At 44.9% G+C, this 11,288-nt stretch overlaps 1 pseudogene across 1 annotated transcript; it reads left to right on the top strand.

Moving 5' to 3' along the window:
- Positions 1-6,191: 6,191 nt before the first annotated feature.
- LOC147634013 (nudix hydrolase 8-like) lies at positions 6,192-7,700 on the top strand (annotated as a pseudogene). Its single transcript, XR_015266961.1, has 5 exons — positions 6,192-6,318; positions 6,509-6,559; positions 6,699-6,733; positions 6,976-7,083; positions 7,218-7,700. The product of XR_015266961.1 is annotated as a nudix hydrolase 8-like (transcript).
- The last annotated feature ends 3,588 nt before the right edge of the window (positions 7,701-11,288 follow it).

Raw genomic sequence — 11,288 nt, 5'->3', positions numbered from 1 at the left:
GACGAGGAGGTGGACTTGCAGGAGGGTGAGCGGGAATCACTTCACCTTCCGTTGGAGTAGGTGCAGAGGACGCTCCTCAGTGCCATCCACATATAGCCATACATTCTTGGCAACCAATACATGACGCATCGTATAAGCCCACATAGGGTAGTTATCCCCATTGAGCTTGTCCTCTTGAGATAACATTCCAAAGAGGTCATTATTACTGTTGGCCATGATAACACAGCAAATCTGTCACAAGTCACCACGAGTAGGCAATGCCCAGCAAAACCGTAAGAATGCGGGAGATAAATAGCAGGATAATCAATGGACTGAAAGGGAACTCCTTCACCACGAGAAATACATATGCATGTCCCAAATCTGTTAAGTGTACTGCACGATGATGCAAATCTGTCAAAGTGTCCACAATGGCATACATATATTGCAACAAACCACAAATGTATACATGTTGTAGGGGTTGGAGATGTCGTAACATTTGGCCCTGAAGCATGTGTTTCAAATGGAAATGCCCTACCTCTGAGTGCGATTTGAATATTTGATTTACGTATTCGAAAAGTAATCAATTGGGTCGGAGGCTGGGCCCACGAACCTAGCACTAATTCAAGATTATTGAATCTTTTGGAATAAACCTCATTGGGGCAACTAAGGAGGAACAGTAGCGGGTGATAAAGTCTAATAGCTTTTAAATACCTATTAACTTGCAAAGGTAGGATAATACGGAGATAGATAAATAATCTTAAGCTTGAAAAAACGAGTAAAGGGGCACTCTCTGTTCATATTCAATGTGGACGAGATAGGGGTAACTCACGACATTTGATGTGACGGTTAGAGGCATTAATCGAAACTATAAAGTGAAATAGAGGTAAGAAACCTTTTGTCGCATGAAAATCTGTTTAAATGCGAAAGATAGATATTTCCTAAGTCATCCATAACATTGAATAATGTTAACGTGAATCAGTAAAGTCATCAATTCTGTTGCTGAATTATTGAGAGGGAGCCAGGTGCAGGCGAGGAAGCCGAGGATATAAATTGGGCCTGGAATTTATTTTATGTTTTTCAAAACGTCGCTTCTATTCGGTACTATCGGGACCTAGCAACAACGCTCAGCAACAGCGAAAAAGTCTCGTTTTTTATATATGGGAGAGTTAGAGGTGGGTGGGTCTACTCCAACCAAGATACCTTTGGGTACCACTATACATAATATAGAAATGAAACCTGGGAAAGGTGGATAATTAGTTAGAGCAGCTGGTGCGGTAGCAAAAATAGTCGCAAAAGAGGGTCAGTTGGCTACATTGAGACTACCTTCCGGTGAAAATTCGTTTAATATCCCAAAATTGTTTGCACGATGATGCAAGTCTGTCAAGGTGTCTACAATGGCATACATATATTGTAGCAAACCACAAATGTATACATGTGCCGTGAAAAACACGATCAGCTGTGCTGATACCTGTAAAAGCTACAAGTGCGCAAATCCTGGCAAAATCAAAGGTAAATTGATCGAATGCTGCAAAGAATGGGCTCAATGTAGAAGAGCCCCAATTTTTAGGTAGCCAATTAGACCAAATCTGAACCGGACTCACCTGTACCAAATGTTGTAATGCAAAAAATTGGGGGAAATGCCCCAATGCCAAGTAAATGTTGGCTGGAATACCCAAAAAATTGGGGGAAATGCTCCAATGCTAAGTAAATGTGCCTGTAATACCCAAAAAATTGGAGGAAATGCCCCAATGTCAAGTAAATGTGCGTGTAATACCAATACAGGTACAATCGACTGGCAACAGCACAGCAGGTGTGATGTTCACTGCTCAGTGTAGTAAGCAACAAAACCCTAACCCTAATGTTGGGAGGGTAGCAGGGTGTAACCCTAACCCTAACCAGGCTTTGATACCAATGTTGGGTAGGAGGACAGCTAGCCTGCACACAAACACAACACAAACACAAACACAAAACGTGAGAGTGCTAGAAAAGATGTACTCAATAATAATGAAATGAAAGTACAAGTGAGTACATATAGTAGCCTAGGGCAAAGTGCCCAACACACATAAGTGCGTTCATGCGGAAAAAAAACCTGTGCCCAGTCATAGGGAAAAAATGCTCGTGAGTAAGCTGTGTTCGCACCTGAACTAGTCAGGAGTGGACATGACCAACAGTGTCCTTGGCAACCACCGACTCCAAATCCCACTTCGTCACCGGGTCTCCACTCAAGGGAAAGGAGAAGATCATCGTGCCACACTGGCGTGGATGGCTTGGAATGATGAAACACCACACAGATACGAGAATCGATGAATCAAACGGTAGACATAGCTTGCGGGCTACCTCTGGGTCATGCATCGTCGGATGGCAGTGAGAGTGCTTAGGAGAGGCTGAGGGAGGGGTGAGTGTGGGCTCAGGGAAAGAGGACAGGGCGCCCGCGGGGGGGAGGGGGGGGGCGTAAGAGTGAGAGGCGAGGATGGAGGATGAGGAGGGAAGATTGTGAGCTCAAAGAAAGAGGACGGGGGAGGGGGGGAGTGCGGGCTCAGAGAAAGAGGACAGGGTAGGAAGTGGACTAGAGGATGGAGGATGAGGAGGGAAGAGTGTGGGCTTAAAGAAAGAGGACGGGGCAAGAGGGACTGCTGCGGTAAGAGTCGAAGGCAAGGATGGAGGATAAGGAGGGGGGAGTGTGGGCTCAAAGAAAGAGGACGGGGCACGGGGTGACTAATGTGGGAAGAGTCGGAGGTGAGGAATGGAGGTTGGGAGGGGTGGGAAGAGGGAGGGGGGGGGGGGAGGGGGATGCGGGCTCACAAGAAGAGGACCAAGGCAGGGGGGACTGTTGTGGTAAGAGTTGGAGGCGAGGATGGACGATGAGGAGGGAAGAGTGCGGGGCTTAGAGAAAGAGGATGGGGCAGGGGGGATTGTTGCGGTAAGAGTCAGAGGCGAGGATGGAGGTTGAGGAGGGAAGAGGGCGGGCTCAGAGAAAGAGGATGGGGCAGGGGGGGACTGCTGGCAGAAAGAGTTTTGAGTCGGAGGCGGGGATGGAGGGAGGGGAGGGGGGGGGGGGTGGGGAGGTGAGGAAGGAGGAGATGGGAGCGACAGGGAGTGATCCACGACAGAGGGAGGGTGTGAGGAGGGGCTCGACGGGGGCTTCGTGGGGCTAGCTGGCCTCATGAACCGGAGGAGTTGTCTTGGCAGGTAACGGACGGCCCCTAGATTAAAGGGGCTGGAGGTAGGACCATTGCAGTGTGCGAGCGCCCCCCCCCCCCCCCCCCCCCCCCCCCCCCCCCCTCTTTCCCCCTTGGCTCCGTCTCGCCGTTCCCTCCATTCCTTCAGGCAGTTTCTTTGTTCTTGGGTTATTCTTATTTGGCAAGCCTCGGTCCCTTTTGGTCTTCACCCCTCAGAAGGACTCCATGGTAGCCACTCCATTATCTTCGATCGAGGCGACTGTCCCTTGCCTATCCTTCTTAGAAGTGGACCCTCCAACTACTCACTAACGACTCCACTCTGCTCTCCCCCCCCCCCCCCCCCGCCCCCCCCCTTCCCCCTTGGCGTCTTTGCTACCCCCCCTTCTCCCCTTCCTCCCCCCAAACCCCTACCGCGTTTCCCCCTAGGCTTCGTTCCCTCCGTTTTCCCCTCGGCTTCGTTCCCACGGTCGGCCGGATTCCATCTCTTCACTTTGTCCCTCGCACGGATGGCCGGGATTCCATCCCTTCGCATCTGTATTGCCTTGCCCGAGACAACGCCTCATGTCATATCCTTTCCTTGACTTTGAGGAGACCCCATCTTGCAAAGAGTGGAGTACTCTGGCCCCCTGGCATGGGACACCTCGCCCCTTGGCGCCAGTCCAGGAGATCGCCTCCGGTGGTCCACCCCACTGCCGCTTTGTCCCTTGCACAGGCAGCTGGGTTTACATCCCTTCGTATCTATATTGCCTCACTCGAGTGTCCCTGTAGGCCATCCGCGCCAGAGAGAGGCGCAATGATCTTCTCCTTTCCCTTGAGTGCAGTGTCGGGGACGGAGTGGGTCGGTGGTTGCCACTATCCAGGGGTAGGCAATAGATCTCTCTCTCTCTCTCTCTCTCTCTCTCTCTCTCTCTCCCCCCCCTCCTCGGGGGTCCGTTTCCCCTCGATTCCGTCTCTTTGTCCCTCCATTCCTTCAGCAGTTTCTTTGTTCTTAGGTTATTTTCATTTGGCAAGCCTCGGCCCTTCTGGTCTTCATTGTCCAAGAGGACTCTATGGCAGTTTCTCCGTCATCCCTGACCAAGGCCACCATCCCTTTCCTATCCTTCTTAGAAGCGGACCTCCAGCTCCTCGCTACGACAATTGCATCTCTAGAGGCCTCCACTCTGGTGTGCAAGATTGTTGGTAGCCGTCAGCCATGGACAACTCAGCCTCCTTGGAATGCCTGCAAAGATCACAAACATTCATCCTTACTACCAGGTTGAGTTTGACTTGCCAACGGCATCAGAAAGAGTCATGCAGCTGAGCCCCGTCGCATTGTGTACGGCCCAAGTCTTCTTTACGTGTGGTAGCATGGCTTCAACCCTGCATCCGACCCACTGGCTAGGGTTTCAGGCTTTCCCGTGAGAGTTTGCTTCCAAGGCCTCAAGAAGGAATAAGCAGAGCATTGGCCCGTGCGAGCCGACTTCTAGAGCTGAGCGTGCCACCACCATGCGCTAGGCTGGCAGAGTACTGGAGGATTTGGTTTTGTTAGAGAACCATTTCGAGCATTTATCGCAGCACCCACCCATTGGGCGCAGGTGGGGGAAGGGGGGGGCTGGAGCTGGAGGTCCGCTTCTGAGAAGGATAGGCAAGGGATGGTCGACTCGGTCGAGTATGATGGAGTTGCTGCCATGGAGTCCTCCTGAGGGGAGGGGAGGGGGGGGTGTCGTGGTGGGGAAACTGGGGCAGCGAAGGGGCGGAGGCAGGGCTGACCGCGGTGATGGCGGGGGCAGCACAGTTGGGGGGGGGGGCTGACCGGCAGCAGCCACAGTTCAAGGGGGGAGCAGCTCGGAGCTCAACACGATCGAAGCAGTGGCTACCTTGTTTGTGACCTTTTTTCCCATGGATCAATTTATAGATACTTCAGTAATATCTCTTGGTCCAATGGACCCTTTGGGGCTTGTAGATGGCGAATATAAGCTTTCTTTCTCTCTTTCTCCAGTACCACTGCCTTACACTGCCTGCCTTTCAGCTGGGCTCTCAACATCTCAAATGCGAGACCGGATGCTCCCACGGGGAATTGGAGTTACATAGGTATTGCCTGATGCCCCTATGAGAAGCAGCATATCCTGTGCACACACGTGGACATGGCTAATCTCATGGCTAATCTGCAGCAGTTTGAGGGTAGTTCTAGGGCACTAGCAAGCTCTGACAAGGTGATACACCATCATTCAGGGGAAGTCGGCATCATTAAATGCAAGTTGTACTTGTCCTCTGCTGGCCGCGGACAGCAGTTGGCTGTGTGTAGGGGCATTTTATGAGCCTATAAATAGCTAGGCCAGGTTTAGTCATGAATCATCTGATCCCTAGTTGGGGCAGGTCAATAGTCAGTCCATGTATACATTTAAAGAACGAGCTGGACAGATCAACCCCTTTGAGGAGCCACACAAAATAATTTGCAACGAAGGCCCACTAGAGCTACAACTGATTCTCGACAGTTGAATATTCGGAGATCATCAGCACATGCCAAACCTGATATACAGTCCCATTTCTATTACATTTAAAGAACTAGCTGGAAAGATCAACCCTTTGAGGAGCCACGGAAGATAATTTGCAACAAAGGCCCACTAGAGCTACAGCTAATTATCGACAGTTGACTATCCGGAGATCATCAACACATGCCAAAACCTGCACCATAGTAGTCCCCAGGCGTTCCAAAAAACGAGCCATCGACTTTCAACAAGGCAAAGGGCATTAGTATCTTGTCGTTTTTGCAAACGAAGTCGTAGTTTTTTGGTTGACACTAGACTGCTGCCATGCATTTTGAAGTTTAAGTACTGATTAAATCTACTCTGTTAATATGGCCTGGTTTCAGGAGGGTTTTAGGTTTCACCATGCAGAACCTGAATTATGTCATGCTAACAAATTGGATTTCTGAATCCACTTCAACTCTTCCTGCCAATGCATCTCATATAATTGGTGTTGGTGCGATTGTTATAAATGACCAGAAGAGGTGTGACTATGATGCCATTCTTGCCCATATACTTGGTTCGGGGTTAGCTTCTCTAGGGCTGAGGGTTTAGGCTTTGACACTGCTGTTTGCAGATCCTTGTGGTTCAAGAAAAGGCAGGACCTACACCAAAGTTCTGGCACTTGGAAAATGCCTACAGGAGTAGTTAATCAGGTAATAATGCAATGCTTAGTTATGTTCTCAATGCATACTGCTTAGTTATGTTCTCAGTGTCTGTCCTGGTGCTTTTTTGGGAGGAAGGAACAGAGCTCTTACACTTGAGTAAGTTATGGTGATGAAGTGTTCTGACTCATTTACTTAATTGATTATTGGCTATCACAAAATATTTTTTTGCCATGGACAGGCCGAAGATATCTTGGCAGGTGTGCAGCGGGAAGTCAAGGAAGAAACTGGGGTAAGATATAGAGAAGAGGATCGCTTCTTTGAAAACAAAGGAATGTGATTTTAAGTGTGCAATTTTTGGCTTACGTTTCGGTTTGGAACTCATCTTTGGATAGGCTTGCCTTACAATGTGGCTCCTCTACACTTTGCAGGTGGATGCTGAGTTCATTGAAGTTCTTGGCTTCAGGTTTGATGACAGTTTTTCTAAAGATTTGAGCTTTGGATAATGCATCGTATCTCGCCCTTCACCCCAGAGTTCAAGAGCATTTGACCATGTCAAACTAGAACTTTGATCATCTAACCTTTACTTAGCATGGGCAGCACTTGTTCCTCCTCTCTCAGCACTTAGCCACCATCAAGCTATTTTACCCATATTGGCTTCATGAAGGATGCAAAAAATATTGTAGCTGATCACCTTTTTTCATGCAGGCAAAGCCATAATGCAGCATTTGGAAATCGGATATCTTCTTCGTATGCATGCTCCGAGCTAGATCCTCCCAAATAGTAATGCAGGAAACTGAAATAGCAGCTGCTAAGGTAAGGGCCTTAGGCTTTGGGCTCAATGTCCCCATCACCACATAAATTACACAAATTCAGTAATCATACTTTAATAAAAAATCAAACCTGAAAGTCTTACACCTTTTTATGTCTTTTCTTATCAATGGGATCAGTGGATGTCTCTTGAAGAGTTTAAAGATCAACCTTTCAATACTGGAAGCAGCATGTTAACAAGAATTTCAGATGTTGCCAGTGCCAACTTAGATGGACACTACAATGGCTTCTCTGCAGAGTTGCTGACTTTTGGTTTTCGGAAGAAAGGATCCTACTTCTACCATAATGTGAAGGACATAAGGAATTACATCATGTCAAGAGATGGTGCTGCTTCATGAATTGAGACTCAGGTATTTATACTAGCATCCTGTTGGATACGTGTTCTTAAATGACAGTTTTATTTATTCTGTTGGTTCCTGTTTATGCAGTATGTCCATGTGTGATGCTTTTCCATAGAAATGTATTGACAATTCTATTGGCATTCTCATATGTATGGCGTTGTGTAATATTGACAAATTTGTTATTGAACCTCTATGTTAGCTTTGTTGCGTTCTATACTCCAATGACTACTCTAATAAAGTAAAAAAAAATTTCAACTGCTTGTGTTGAGAACAAATCCCTAAGAGGGAAATGAAATTTCTACCAAAGGGTACAAAAAACCACAAAAAAGGCTTCTTTTACAGGACTAGTGTTAATCAACAACAACGTGGAATCTTTTCCTTCCAAGTTTTACTGAAGAGAGGTGTACGCAGCAAAAATGCTTCTGCTTATTTGCTTTTGCTTGTTTTGGTCCAATCTACTGGCTGTCACGAGCTAGATGAAGTATACTCATTTGATGACTCTTATTGAATGTTCTGTTAGGCAGTCCAGTTGGGTTTTGCATCATTCTTTTTTCTTTACAGTAGTTGCGCATTCCTGCAACTTGTCGCCGCCACTTAACCGTCCTGCTCTGAAGGTGATCACCTTTGTCTCGGCCTTGAGACTGATGTTCACCACCTTTGTCTCGACCTTGAGAGTGATGTTCATCAACTCCTTGAGGTGTGTAATGTAAATCAATCGTAGGGTTTGTCACTTTTGCACCAGAATAGACTCACTTTTCCACAGCTTGAGAAAAATTTGCACCAGCAGTCATGGAGATGTAGTGATGCCACCCTGCAAACTCATGGTGTGCCATGCTAGAGGAATCGCCAGAAGATGGCTGCCCATCACCTTTGCACTGTATATAATACATTGTCACTCAATTCATACTGAGAGGCAATTGCCAAAATATGGCTGCCCATCACCTTTCTACTGCATAGAATACATTATCACTCATTCATACCGAGAGGCAATCACCAGAAGATGGCTGCCCCCATCACCTCTGTACTGTATATAATACATTATCACTCAATTCATACTGAGAGGCAATTGATGGCTGCCCATCACCTTTCTACTGTATATAATACATTGTCATGCACGCACGCAGGAACCTTCCCCGAGCTTGCCTTTTTTTATTTAAAACTTCCCATTCCTAAGGCTGCGCAACCTTGCAGATTGTTCTCGCATGCGCTTTCCCCCCCCCCCCCCCCCCCCCCCCCCGTTCTCGCATGCGCTTCCCCCCCCCCCCCCCCCCCCCCCCCCCCCCCCCCCCCCCGCGCCCGCCTCAAGCCCAGATTGACGTAACTGTCAAAATAAGTTGTCAAACCACAAGCAACATGATAAACCTTTGAAACACCCCTCCAGAAAAGGACATCGTATTCCTAATTAGTCAATTTTGATTTTTTAAAAAACAAACAATTGTCCCCTATTTCGAACAACCATTTGCTCAATCAAAAGCTCATATCTCCCATTAATTAAATTTCTTAAGGTCCATGCACGTTAAGAAACAACTTTATATCCACTCAAACACCTATTTACTCAAAAGTTCGTATCTCCTATGAACTAAATCTCTTGCTATTGCAAGGGATTGAATTTAATGAGGCTTTGTAATGTGTCTAAGTTGCACTCAAAACACCTATTTACTCAAAAGTTTATATCTCCTATTATTAGGCCCATGCACGTTAGGAACAAGTTCATGTCCACTCAAACACCTATTTACTCAGAAGTTCATATTTCCTATGAATTAAATGCAAGAGATTGAATTTAACAAGTTTTTCTAAGGTGTCTTAAGTTGCACTCAAACAAATTCATATGATATGTATACAAACTTTTCTAAGGTGTCTAAGTTGCCCTAGAGACAGAGGGAGGGAGAGGCTTGGCTTGCTTATGACATTCTCCTGCCCATATTATGTGCAGAAAGATGCATAAATGCCCAAATTGATGGAGAGAAGTTTATTGACTTTAGGAGAGGTTACTAAAGTGCCAAGTGAAATCACCTCCCAAGCTCTAGAAGTGGTCTGGCGGTGAAGCAAAAATTTGAACACCATCTCCATGGCTTGAACCTCTATTCTGCCTCTCTTTACCTAGATCTGCTCCTACACACATCATGCACATCTTCCACCCACCGTAGCATGAGCTCTGATCCTTTCGATGAGGCCATATTTATACACATAGGTATGAGTGAGGAAAATGCCCATGTTGTGGCATGGCTAGTGAGGCACGCTCACTTGACTTCTTATTAATAGTTTGTGAAGCCGTAGCATGAGCTCTGATCCTTTCGATGAGGCCATATTTATACACATAGGTATGAGTGAGGAAAATGCCCATGTTGTGGCATGGCTAGTGAGGCACACTCACTTGACTTCTTATTAATAGTTTGTGAAGCCGTGTGAGAACTTATCCAGTCCAAAATGTTTGTAGTGTTTGATCCATGATACCTTATGAGGCCTAATCCAATCCACATTTTTTGTAGTGTTATTTGATTCGTGTATCCTAATATCCTAAGATGGTGGCTAGAAGTGAGGGAGTAACTATCGGGAATATGTTTAATCCTTCTCATAATCATCACACTTTGTATATGGGATAAGCTATCAAGTGCTATCAATTTTTTGTATTTTTTGGACACCTATGACACATCTTATCTTTTTGGACTATTAGAATGCATGCATTATCTTTACAAGGCTCACTTTGTTAATGAAAACCAACTAGTACAATTTCATCTAACTTGTGCAATTCCAACTTGTCATGTTATTGTGTAATTCCAACTTGCCATGTTATTGTGTAATTCCAACTTGCAATGTTATTATTGTCTTAAAAAAGAGTGTGAGCATGATAGAGGAGTTTACACAAAGTACATTTTGGATGTTGAGTATAGGTTAGAGTGAAAGAGGAGAAGAGGTAATGTTAGGGACACAATCCTTGAGATAATAACCATAGGTGGGTAAATTGATCCATCCTCCCATAGATCTACATCTTTTTCCCCTACTTCTCTTTCTTGTTGCACCATTGATGGTTGTATCAATGAGACTTCAGTTCGCTCGTAGAGTGGGGTATACTTGGCATCTAGTTGGAAGTGTATATCCCTCTTCTTATTTATGCTTAAATCCTATTAATCATTTTTCAACCACAGCATTTGGATTAGTACACATTAACTAAAACAATTGAAACACAACATTAAAACATTACCCACATTCAACATATCATCATGGAGTCAAACTTTATAATAATAATATAGAGAGCAAGCACAACACAACACAACACTAAGATTGATCCAATCACAATAGAAAAACAAACTTAATCATACTAACAACTTAATCACACATTTAACACATCATGAAATCAAACTTTTTGTCTAATAGTCAATCATACTTAAACACATTAGCAATATTAAATACAATATTAATCCAAACTTAAAGATTACATATAAATATAAAATATAACCTTTACTAAAATAAATTATTAGCACAGTCCTCCATAGATCTCTTCTCATTCTCTTTTGTTGCTTTGTGGATGCAAAGTATTCATCCACATCATATCATTACAATTAACCACATTAAACAATATAGAATGCTAACTAACAAGTACAAAAAAGTATTTAGCATGAAATATAACTATCACAATTTTATACATAACATGAAATTATCTTAATCCCAATATTGAACATAATTATTTAACTAAACTTAATAAAAAATCAAAAAAACATTTAAAGACACGTAGTAATCATAATAAAGCTCGAAAGTATAAAACATACCTCTATACTTCTTTCTTCATTGAATTTGTACAAAAAGATCAATGAAAGGAAAGATAAATTTCAGGGTCCAACTAAATGGCAC

This window comes from Cibotium barometz, chromosome 11 (assembly GCF_041138505.1).
Source record: "Cibotium barometz isolate CiBa-2024 chromosome 11, ASM4113850v1, whole genome shotgun sequence".
NCBI lineage: Eukaryota > Viridiplantae > Streptophyta > Polypodiopsida > Cyatheales > Cibotiaceae > Cibotium > Cibotium barometz.
Note: the sequence above shows the minus strand (reverse complement) of the source record. Positions and strands in the feature narration are given on the sequence as shown.